This window comes from Hipposideros armiger, unplaced genomic scaffold, assembly GCF_001890085.2.
Source record: "Hipposideros armiger isolate ML-2016 unplaced genomic scaffold, ASM189008v1 scaffold_1049, whole genome shotgun sequence".
Taxonomy (NCBI): domain Eukaryota; kingdom Metazoa; phylum Chordata; class Mammalia; order Chiroptera; family Hipposideridae; genus Hipposideros; species Hipposideros armiger.
The window spans coordinates 332,912-345,984 of NW_017732399.1; the positions used below are offsets into that span (position 1 = coordinate 332,912).

The 13,073-nt window shown below is 39.2% G+C and overlaps 1 pseudogene; it reads left to right on the forward strand.

The window, feature by feature from the left end:
• Positions 1–216: 216 nt before the first annotated feature.
• Positions 217–13,073, forward strand: part of LOC109376088 (vesicle-associated membrane protein-associated protein B/C-like) — a 57,829-nt pseudogene continuing 44,972 nt past the window's right edge.

The window sequence follows — 13,073 nt, forward strand, 5'->3', positions numbered from 1 at the left end:
GTTAAGAGTTGGTTTGGGACACCATCTCTGAGTACCAGGTCTCTGGTTTGGATCCCACATGAGGGCCAGTGACACTGCACCCTGTGCAGCTAAGATGGTGAACAACAACTCAACCTGGAGCTGGGCTGCTGTGAGTCACCAGCAATGGCATAGGCTGCAGTGGGGCTGGCCGGCAGTGGGCATGAGCTTATGTGAGCTGCTGTGAGTGCCCGTCCAATGGCGGGTGAGTGACTGCCTCTCCCAGGAAGAGCGTAATGATAATGCCAACATGGGCCAGTGAAGCGATGTCCTCCACAACTAGACTGAGGAACAGAAGGACAGCAACTTGTCTGTTCCCTTTCCCTGATTCCCCAAGCTGCTCCCCTCCCCCAATTCCCCAAGAAAATCTTTAAAAAAAAAATTCCGAATTAAGGATAACCGTTTTCAACATTTATTGTATAGCATCTTAGTTGAGCATCCATATCTATGCTGATATATAAATAGAAGAATAAATGGATGAATGGATAGATGGAAAGAGGAATAGAAGTTATTTTGCAGAAATTGAATCATACCATAATTAATTAAAATACTAAATTTCATTATGCCTGAATTTATCAGAAAAAATGAAATAGGAATGAAGCTAACAGTTGCTGAACTTTGAATGTTTATAAACAATGTTAATTAATACTTAAAATACCTCTTACAATTAAGAGTAAAGATAAAAAATATTGAGGTGGCTATAATTTTGTTTCACTTTTGGATAGTATAAGTAAATTTTTCCCTAAAGATGAAATTAACACATATTTACCTACCTCCTCTCTCCCCAACTTCTAGTTTTTGTAGCTATTTCTACTTCATAAAAGGTCTTAAAATCTTCCTCTTCTGTAATCATAATCTCTGTACTTGTTCTGTTTTCTTTTTGTATTTAAATGGATTCAGTGCTTATCCCCAGTCATTTTACCATATTCATAGCATATGAAGGACTTCTTTTTAATCATCTCTTATTTGGCTGGATTTGATTGTCAAGTTAATTTTTTGGATGTGTTTTTGTATATGTGTTGCCAAAGCGAGCACTGGATGCATTTTCAAGTAAGATTTATGGATGCTGTATTATAGAGAATTCTCTTTGCTCTTAAAATGTTATGATGTCCCTTTTTCCCCATCTCCCTTTAAAAAAATTGTCAACCTCTAATCCCCAGAACCTATGAATATATTACCTTAAATGGCAAAAGAGCCTTTGCAGGTGGGATTAAGTATTTTGAAATGGGAAAATTATTCTGGATTACTGTGTGGAGTAATTGTAACCATAAGAGTCCTTATAAGAGGAACCCAGGCCAGTGATAGATTGAAGATGTAGCAATGGAAGCAAATGCTGCGATGATGTGTTTTAAAGATGAAGGAATAGAACAAGAGCCAAGGAATGGAGGCGGGTTTTCAACCTAGAAAGGACAAAGGGACAGATTTTCCCTTACAGCTTCCAGGTGGAACCAATCCTGCTGACACCTTGATTTTAGGCTTTAAAACCAATACTGGGTTTGTGACCTATAGAACTACAAGATAATACATTTTTATTTTAAGCTACAAATTTTGTAGTAATTTGTTATAGCAGCAATAGGAAACTAATACAGTTAGGGATGTTTAGAACAATCCTTTCTCTTAGATCTAGACCTAATATGAGCAATTTTACTTTTGGGAGAACGTATTCTTTTTTTTTTTAATTTAATTTCCTATTAAAAATTTTCCTATTGAAAAGTTATTTGCTATTGAGTTAATAGTTCTCCTTATTCACTAGCCTGGTCAAAATACCACTTGTAATTATTTTATTGAATACACTAAAATAAACTCCAACTCCCTGTTAGTATAAATAATATTATAAATATTATCCTTGTAAAGATAGATACCTCTATGGAATGAGATTATAAGGTCATAGGTTATATGCTTATTTAATTTTATAAAATGTTGGCTAATTGTTCACCAATACAGCTACATAAGTCAATACTTTGTTTGATCTTGTTCATTTGTTGCTTTCAGTTTTATATCCAACATATGAGTGAAATCATATGGTTCTCTCCTTTTTGTGTCTGACTTATTCACTTAGCATTTTAGATCATGAAGATACCTGTTTTAACACATCCTTACAATCCTTTGTATAGCTTGATCTAATTTTTAACAGTTTGATATATGTAAAAGAGTATCTAATTTTTGTTTTTACTTTTTCTGATAGCTAACAAGGTGACATTTCTTGAAAAGTATGCCTACCATTCAGTAACTAGAAGAAGCTGAGACCATGGTGAGTAGGAGGAACACTGAGAGAGGGCCTACTGCTGGTAAAGAAGAGGGAAGGAGGCTAACTCATGGCCTGGTTCTAATGTAATTGCTCAGGTTGGAAGGAAATCCATATGCCCTAAGGGAAGAGGCCTATTCAGTGATGGGTGGAACATAGAATGGAGCTTACCATTGCATTCAAATGCTGTTCAGAGCCCAGCTGTCTCCAGAGGCTGTAGACTGGGGCCTGGAACAGAAGCCTGGAGAATGAGCCCTTCAGGCCAGACAAGGACAGTACTCATGATGAGGTCCACGGAGTGTCAAACCAGGGGCTTCCTCTGTACCCAAGTCTCTGGGAAAGTGATAGGAGAAGAATATCAACAGAGATAATGGCTTTTTGCAAAAATGTATGAGGGAGAGATTCAATCAATGTTGAATCTCTCCCACTTCCCAATAGTGACAGAATTTCAGCAAACATTATAGATGTGTGAAATCATGAGATGTTCTCAAATCCTCATGTATACACCAATATACACCTCACATGTGGTATATGTTGTACATTAGAGAGTTCCAATAATAAGATGTAAAATTCACTATTTTCTAGAAGACAGACATGTTTCTAAGCCTAGTTTACTCAGGCACTACCCTATTTTCATCATTAGGGAGCTTTAGCAATGTGGTTACTGGAGACATATAAAATCATTTCCTTGGTTTACTCCAAGTCACCTGTCCTCTAGTTTGGTTATCAAGTGAAAGATACAAAAAATCAAGTTAATAGTAGAGTTTCCATTGGATAAAAGGAATCATTCTAGTCAGTGGGTTGTGGCTATACTGTAGTCCTGTGAATACTGGTTGGGTCCCTAGAGGGCAGTGATGTCACAATACACAGGTCACTGGATACTGCTGAAGGCTTAGAATGACTCACATCATAACATCCCAAGGGGCACTAAGCCCTAGTCAGGTCAGTGATTTGGTGAGGAGGTAGACTCTCAAGTGACTTGTTATGGACTGTACCTGTTTGTATTGATTGTACTTACTATCATTTATTCCTTGTCATCAGCAGCTGACTCATAGAGCTCAGTTTATACAAGTAATGTACCTGATTTGACACACTCTTTGAAGAGTTTGACAATGAAAGAGAAACACAAACTTAAACATCTGGAAAGTGCATATTCCATCAAAACTCGGAAAATTGCAAGAAGTTTGTGTTAGGCATATTCTCTGGGCATAGGAACTGTCTTCTAAAGAGAAGAAGAGAGAATTCCTAGTTGTGGTGAGGGAGTGAAGGAAGGTGGGAGGAACAACCACATGCACAGAGACAGAGACAGAGATAGAGATAGAGATAGAAATAGAGAGAGAGAGTGAGGGTGAGATTGGGAGAGAAAGGTGCTGGTCTTTCTGAGGGCCCAGGTATTCTGAAATTAGAGAACATTCAGATGATCGGGACCTTGTCTATGTGGCTTAGAACTTGTGTGACCTATACCAGGTCATTGTGGGTTACACTTTTACAGACATAGCAGTAGATTAGTATGATTTTTCTTACAAAATGTATTTCCCTTTATTTGATTTCTGCCTAAGAGTATTGGTTATGTAAATGATATTGTTATAATTTTACCAATAGTACTCACTCAGGTTAATGAGGACAGAATGGGCTCATAGAAAAGCTTGGGGAAAAAGTTTGAACCCTCAGTTTATTGTGTAGGGATGATAGTACAATGTCATAAAAAATGTATTTACTCAGTAATAAAAACAAATTTTTTTTTGGACTATGAAATGTAAATGTGGGCTCCTATGTAAAATGTAAGAAAAACAATGGACACACACACACTCACACAAACTTACAAAATACCATGTAACCATGATTGTTCAGATAAGGGAAAATTTTGGCTCTTTTTTGAAAATTGGAACACTGAAATAGTTCTAGGTAATATGTAGATTAAAAGTAAAAACGTTACTCCCATGGGGAAGAACCGTTGCTCAGTGGTGGGAGGGAGACTGAGTGGAGTGAACCCCACAGTTTCAAGTGATGATTCACACTCCTAAATAGAACTTGATATTTGCAACTTGTTTGTGATCCCTATATCCTCCAGTGGGCCTTTGGAGAAGGCCCAGAGAGTGAGGCTATCTTCATTTCACCTTCAAAAATTAGTGCATATTCAGAAATGTGTTTGAGCATAAACCATGAAATGTGTAAGACATACATTCACACCTATTCACATATACACACATATAGAATATCAATAAGCCAGGGAAAGATAGATATCAATATCCAACATAGTTTCCCATGAATTATATACCAGGTCTGAGTAATTGTCTCTCAAAAGCATATCACATACCTACTTCATTAGTTAGATAGATGATGCTTCAGTAACTAATACACCAGTGTATGTATTTCTTGTGTATGTAACAAATGAGCATATATGTGCAGGCCAGTACGGCAAGTGTCCTCCATGAGATAATTCATGGTCTTGAGCTGATGGAAACTGATTAACATGCAGCTTTCAAATTGACCCCAGGTTAGGAACATCCCAGCCAGCTAGGAAAGGGGAGAGCATGCGGGGCACACAGGAGTTTTGTATGGCCATGCCTACAAGTAGAATGCCATTTGCACTCATTTTCCACTGTAGAACCTTAATTGCATGGTCAGATGTACCTGCAAGAGAAGCTGATAAATATAATCTAGTTGAATGTCCATGTAGAAAGGGGACAGCTAGCAGTCTCTGCTCCATTTACAAAGAATCTTCACCCATGATATGCACTGACACAGTAAAGATTACTGTATATTAAAGTTTTTCATAGGAACCATATTAGGCTATCCATGAATGAGGCCATGTGTTCAGTGAACACGTCAGAGGAGTCCCTTTGTTTGTTGACTGGACACAAAAATACACAAACAGCAAACATGGTCTACACCTCTCTTTATTTATTTAATTTCTCAGCAAAGCCACATTTACAAGATGCTTTGCAGCATAGACACAAGCCGGATACCACCACTCAAGGCCCGAAAGCCTTCGAGTCTTTTGCTTCCACTTCACAATCTTTGTCCTGGGCCAATTCTGAAGACAAGCTCACCGGTGCTGGTTAGGAGGGACTACTGAATAAGATGCAAAGGGAAGTTGGTGTCGGGAGAGCCCAGAGATTAGCTGAATTATTCTGCCCATTTGTCAATACAAGGCTGCTCAGAACAGAAAGATACTCAAGGTACTTTTGCATCTTCTTTAATGTGATTAGCAGTGCAAGCAATAAATTCCAAGGGAAAAACATTTAAAAGGCCCAGAACAAGTCCAAGGAGATCAGTGGAGAAAAGCGTTTTATTTGAGGAAATATTGGGATAGGGACTGAGCGGAGGCATGTTTTATCTGAAAATCATGGAAGAGATGTTAGTATGTGCTGGACAAGAGCATATTATATTATCAGGAAGGTGTGAAAACGCTAACAGCTCCAAGCAAGCCAAAAGTGGGAGCACGATCCTCAAGACCTGGACTCAAGGTAGAGTGCAAACATACTCAGTTGAACCCCACATCACATTCATATATATTCATGGCCAATGTTCCCACATTCATCCTTATCAGACCCATCTGCACTCACTCTCCTCACCATTCATTTCTTTATAATCTTCCACATTATAGTATCTAAATTCTCTATGCTTTTGTTATTGTACCTGTCATACAAAGGCTTATAATTTCTGACTCCTAACACCCAAGGTTGGTTCTCTGTTTTAAATTTCATAGAAATAGAAATCACAATATATAATTTGTGTCTTGTTTTTCATTCATCATTCTATTTGTGAAATTTATCCATTTACATGTGGCTGCAGTTTGTTCATTCTTGGTGAATGTATACAAGTGCATGAATATTATTTCATTACTGATTACACTTTTCAGAGCATTTGGGTTGCTTTCATTTTGGGACAATTCAAAGAGGTAATTTCCTGAACATTTTATTGCATGTGTTTTGAAATTATAACACAGTTCTGTTTGGTGAATTCTTAAGAGTTAAATTGCTAGGTCTCATTTTCCATATCCTGTCTTAACCCTTTCAAATACTTTCATACTTCTATTTTCTGTTGTAATCACATTACTGTAAACTTAATCTTGACTTTGTGCTCTGTCCCCTCATTTACTTTGGCTCTTCACACAGTACCATGTTCTCAGATCCCATATATTCTTTCTCTTGTACTCTTTGATTTTCGTACCCTCATTTCTTTCATTACTCACCTATGTTTTACAAATACACTAATTCCATCAGTCTCAAAGAGAATATTCTTAATAATAACGTTCCACATCTTAACCACATAAAAATATATAACACACAAACACACATACACACACACTCCACACACTCAAATTCAGCATTATAGGAAATGCAGTCTACACACATACATGTGTATTAAACTAACACAGACACAGTCTGCACATACAATCCACACTCACACAAAACTCATCCCATATTCAGATTCACAAACACCAAATCAATATACATTAAATTTTAACCTAGTTTTAAGCAATATGTTATGAATTGATACACCAAGCACTTTCCATCCACCATACCATTTTGCTACCTATGTACATGTTACATATACAAGACATAGTCAGTGAGAGATGATGATGATCTTGAACAGTTAAATAATAAGCAGTGTGTTTGATTAATATTGAAACAGGGACAGTGACAGTATTCTAAGGAGTAATTCAAAAATAAAAAATATCAATTATTTTATTTAAGTTTTTTTATATTTAATTTATTTTTTAATTGGGGAACTGGGGAAGGGGAACAGTGTTGTTTTTAATCTCTGGGAGGTGGGATGCAGAGAATAAAGGGTAAAAAACGTAGAGGGAGATGATTGGTACCAAAATTCTTAACTAAGGTAAATATGTATATGCAGCCTTGATGGCAGGATTCATAAAGAAACCAAGAATGCTAAACATGCCAAGACCCTGTCCAAGCTAAAATAACTGTTCAGGAGAAAATCATTCTTTCCGTGGGGTGTGGGAGTGGGCAGAGCAGGTTGGGGAGAAGAGTATAGGAGAATGGAACCAACTATTTCTATGGCTTTTATTCCATTTTCTAGGACTGTCGAACTTATCCAAATATGACAAACAACCTGCACAGTCCTTGGAGGACAACATCCTGTTCCATGGAGCAAGAGACAGATCTGCCAAATCTCAATACTTAGCTAATGCCTCGTCTTCTAACAATCTCTTGGCTGGTAGTAAGAGGCAAGAAAGAGCAGCTAAAGCCCAGGCCCATCGGGGCAGTGGGGGCTGAGCAGACCTGTAGAAATCCAGCTCAGTATCACTGCTCAGTCACTGGCAGAAAGGCGTACATGGGCCTAGCCATATTCTTTTCCTCCTCACCTCTTACTTGAGAGTCACAGCCAGATAACAGAACATTTAAACTTAGAATACATCTCCTGTTCCTCTTTTGTAGACAAGCCTTTTCACAATGGTAATGGATGTGGGGAGAAGAGGGACTGAGGAGAAATCAGGTGGAAGGTGGGGCAACATGATGGCCTAGAATTAGAACTGAGTTCCTTTGCTCAGCAATTACCATAAATAAGCCCTTCTTCTCTCAAAGGCTGCCTGTTTCTAATCAGTGGGCATACATGTGCCATGAAAGTGTCCCTGTCTCCTTTGGGAGAGGCTCCTAAAGAATCTATATGGGAAGTTTATGGGGCAAGTCTGTTAAGTTTTCTACTGAATATCTCCAGGACTATGGACAGTTCCCGTGTAATCCTGAAAAAAAAAATTTCTATGTATCTATTCTCCCTCCCTCCCCCTCCCCTTTTTCCTTCCCCCTCCCGCTCTCCCTTCCCCTCTCCCTCTCTCCCTCCTTACTATCTATCATCTAGCTAGCTAACTAGCCAGACAGCAATATCCACCTCGGAATATTTCTCTTTTATCTCCTCTCCGTGCAAGCTTAGTCTTGCTGATGAGGATGGTAAGGAATATACAAAGGTGGATCTGAGCCTGGACAGGAGGTCCAGCTGAGCTACTCAGCCCAGTCTCTACTTGTGTCACTTTCCCCTCAGAAACCAGGAAAGGGCTTCAGGGCTGGTGCTAAAGCTTCTGCAGAGGGACAAATAGGGAGTGTGCCTTTAAGGATAGGGCAAGCTCCTCAGAACAAATTTCCAACATAGGGACCCTGGAACAGTTGTGGGTGAGGTAGTAGACCACCCTGACGTGTGCATGGGAGTTTAATCAGAACCTTCCACCTCAGATGAGCACAGACTCATATCCTCACACACACTCACACATCTGTACTCCTCAATACCAGACATTGCACCATTTCTCCCTCTTTTCACTTTTTCTCTCAAATATGCATGCTGCCATTCCCATCTATCTTTTTCATTCGCTAGTAGGTACACCATCACCATCATTCCTTAACTCAATCAGACTCACCCATTTATACACTAATTCCATAAATAATTCATATCCCCTCACATAGATAACCTGTTTTAAATCCTTCATTCTAGGCCAAACTCTAGAAAACTCATATGCCCTGAAGGAGATGACTTTCATATATTCTGTCTTCTAATCCTAATGCCACTTGACACACAAGGCCTTCAGACCTTCATAGAGCTGCCCATTCTGAGAGCGCATATACACTTCCTCTAACACGCTAAGTCTTACTGTCTCATAGGAAGAACATGTACCACTCCTGCACTTATCCCCATGTACTGTCACACCACATAACCAACATGCACACACTCATTCTCCACCCCCTTTTACAAATATAAAAAACACTCACCAAATGTTATCCAGAACATACATCAACTCCACAAGAGCACAGTACAATGCTACAACCTCATCCTCACATAGCTATATTATTTATACACCTCAAACAAAGCATGCCACAAACAGAATTCTGAAATATCACATATATATGTACTATTTTTTTTAAACTGGGGAATTGAGGGAGGAGAACAGTGTTGGGGAATTGGGGAGGGGGGACCAGCGGAGTTGTTCTTCAATCTTTGTTCTTCAAGTTGTGCATGGCGCCAAGTTGAGCTGCTCTTCAGCAGCTCGTGGCCTCTAAGCAGAAGGTGCTGTGTTACAATCTTAGTTGTGGATGGGCGTAGCCACCATCCCAAGTGGGAGTCGAACCAGCAACCTTGTTGTAAAGAGTGTGCACTCTATCCACTGAGCCACCTGGTCAGCAGCTCAGATCAAGGTGTCAAGTTCATTCTTAGTTGCAGGTGGGCATAGCCACCATCCTGTGTGGGAGTTGAACCGGCAGCCTTATTAAGAGTACATGATCTATCCACTGAGCCATCGGGATGGCAGCTCAGCTCAAGGTGTCGAGTTCAGTCTTAGTTATGGGCGAGCATAGCCCACCATCGATCAGGCAGTCTTGTTAGGAGCATGTGCTCTCACCAGCTAAGCCATCCTGCCACCTATTGGCAGCTCAGCGGCAGCTCAGCTCGGGCACAGCGTCACTGGCCCATGGGGAAATCAAACCGGCAGCCCTGTTGCTCAGAGCTCACACTCTTAAGCTAACTCAACCAACTGAGCCACTTGGCCGACCCAATATATATGTACTATTTCCCCACGTGCCTATATATGGCATTATCACCTTAACTACCAAATTTCACACACTTATTCCAGTTTTCTTATGTGTGATTTTTTTTCCCCCTAGGAATCCACCAATTGCATCATAATGCTTCTTGTCTTGGATTCCCTGAGGTGCCTCTACCACAGCATGTGGAGGGATGGGAGAATTGCCACCCCTATCCACGTAGCTCATATCCATTGCATTTGGTTAACAATAGGAACCCCTTTATGTTGCTTTCTGGAGGATCTCCATACCCTTTTATGAAGGTTCACAAATGTCACATCTTATTCTTTTATTTCATACAGCATCAAGTGTCTTCTTCTGTGTGACCAACAGAGCAAATAAACATAGACAAACTGCAAAGACATTGCAAAACTAGGTTCATACTACAATAAATGAGAGTATGTCTATTTAGTTAATAGGGAAAATGAAGGGATCATCTTCCATGCTCTCAAATTCACAGGTAGAATAGAAATGGAAAAGGGATCAAATATATGGTGATAGAAGGAGAACTGACTCTGGTTGGTGAACACACAGTATGATATATAGATGAAGTATTACAGGATAGTACACCTGAAACCTGGGTAACTTTACTAACAGATGTTGCCCCAATAAACTTTAATTAAAAAAAAAATTGTCCTGGATTTTGTAAATCATGTGGGAAGCCCTGAGAGTGGCTGAACACTTATCACTAAGATAAGAAAAGCTGCCTTTCTCATTGAATAGTTCCCCTTCTCCATTTTGGTTTTCTCACAGGAACACGGATGCGTTGGCCTAAAGAGTTCAAACAATGGTGCCCAGCACACTACTGCAGCTGACGCGAGCACAGCAATTCTTGAGAGCACCACCACATCCAGATAGGGCTGGCCTGAAAATAGACGTACCCCCTCCTCTGCAGCTGCTCCCAGTTGTTCTGGTAAAAGGTGCACAGCTCTGGAGAAAATACCTGCATGGTGCTGTGAGGACCCCGGTGAATACTGAGACCACCACACACTCAGGAGATCTGGGCAAAGACTCTTGCTCCTGCTAACCCCGCTCAGGGAGTGAGAGGCCATTGAAAATACCTTCGGGATTGCCTTGTGGGAAGAGAACAGCATAGGTAGGAAGATGCTGGTGCTGTGGGAAGCTGATTTCTCCTCCTAAGAGCCATCAGCAGTGGAAGAAAAGACTGATGACAACTTGGGACGAATTTAGGGGAGATCACTAAATCGGCAGAGGATATTCTACCTTCTTTCCCCACTTTGAGTTCTACTTCTGTTTCCTGAAGTCTCTCTTGTTTACTGTGGCCTTGAACACCTGGCTCCTGGTCTTACTCTCCAGCCCAGACATCGCCATGTACTCCATGGAACTGCATTACCCTCCCCCACCATAACATCCAGGAACACATGCTTGATGCAAAAGTGTGTAAACACTGCAGAATTCAAGTAGTGCGGATTGTAAAGTCCTTTCTGCCCTGCACCCACCTGAAGGTGGCCTTTATTAACAATTTCACATATTGTCTATATCATTTCCTTTAAATGAACATACAGCTTTTCACATATCTCCCTCTCATATCCTCACACAGTTATTTGCCTGGAAGACAGACATCGTTATTATGAAGAGAGAAAAAGGTACTGCACAGATGAAAGCAAAAGTGATGAAAACCCACCCCTTGTCTTCTCTGGGCATGTGCACATACAGGTGCATCAACACTTCTTATAGAATCATATTAGGAAGGAGGGAACACATCATAAATTATCCAAGGCCATCCAATGTGCATATATACATATTTAAAAGTTGAACTATTTATAACTTCCCTTCTCTGTCTAGTTTTCTGAAGTATAAATAATACTTTAATTTTCATTTTTTGATTCTGAGCCTCTGAAGATAGCAGGGTGACAAGACTTAAAATTTGTCTTTGAAAATTGTATTATATATAATATGTATAAAGTGTAGCTTGCATGCATAATTATTTGCATGTCGGCATGCATTGTTCTCGTTTTGCTTTGCACATTTCAAAGACAGATTTTAGTTTTTGTCACTTGTGCCATCATCAATCAGAGGCTCAGAATCAAACAATGAAAATTAAAACTATCATTTACAATTCACAAAACTGTACAGGAGAAGGGAAATTAAAATAATTCAACTTTAAATTATGTCCTTTATAATTTGTAGCTTTTGCCCTCCTATGATTATTAAAGCTCAATACTGCACTATATCTGGTATCTGTTCATTTTATGTTCCATCCTTCGCCATGGATATGTACATATAAGAAGTGTATATGCATTTGTGTGTCCACAGTTCATAGAAACTAAGGGATGAATTGTAGTTGCTTTTGCTTTTATCTGCGTAGTATTTCCTCCTACTTCCTTTGCAAAGAGGATCTATCTGCCTTCTAGGTAAATTTGTGGGCAAGTAAGTCAGACTGCAAATTGGCTTTCATGATTGACTTAGGGATAAACATCTATCCATATCAGACCAATCAGTACTGATAGCTTGGGAAATTAATACAGAAGAAAAAGAGATTGTGGGGGTTAGAAGTGAGTTATCCTTTGTCTGCAACTCAAATTGAGGCTCCTGAGCTGCTACTATTGGACTTGCTTCAATTCCTCTTTTTTAAAATATCTGGCTGTTTTAACTGTTACTAGAATAAATATTTTTTACTCCTCAATTAGCCTAAGTCAGTTACTGTTGTTTGTAACCTAAAGTACGTTAACTGATACCAGTTTGCTTCAACATGATAATTTCTTCCATTTTGTAGTTGAAATGAAATAATGTAGAAAGGAGTAACACACTCCTCTGACTTTATATTGAAACAATAAGAGAGATACTAAGTCCGTACAATATGTCCTTGATGAATTAGGGATGTGTGTTAAAAATGGCTTCAATGGACAAAATGGACTTCAATACTACTGTATTGACCTAGGTTTAAATTCCTTACTATTTCATAGCAGCTTTCTATACTTTCTGAGTCAGCACTCTCATCTCACAAATGGATATCATAATACCTAAAATAACAGCAATTGTGAAAGTAAGAAGACAAAGGTAAAAGCACTTAATATAGTATCTGGCACAATGAGTTACACAAAACATTTTTATTCTGTTTGAGATTTATCTTCTTTACCTTAGATTATCAGCAGATTGATTATGATGTGTCTAGTTAGGATTTTTTTTTTTAGTTTATATAGTTTGAGATTTGCTGAGTTTTAAAAAAAAATTAATTTTTGAAATAATTATCAACTCAAAAAAGTTGCAGACAGTCCAGTGAGGTCCCATGCACTCATCACCCAGTTTCTCCC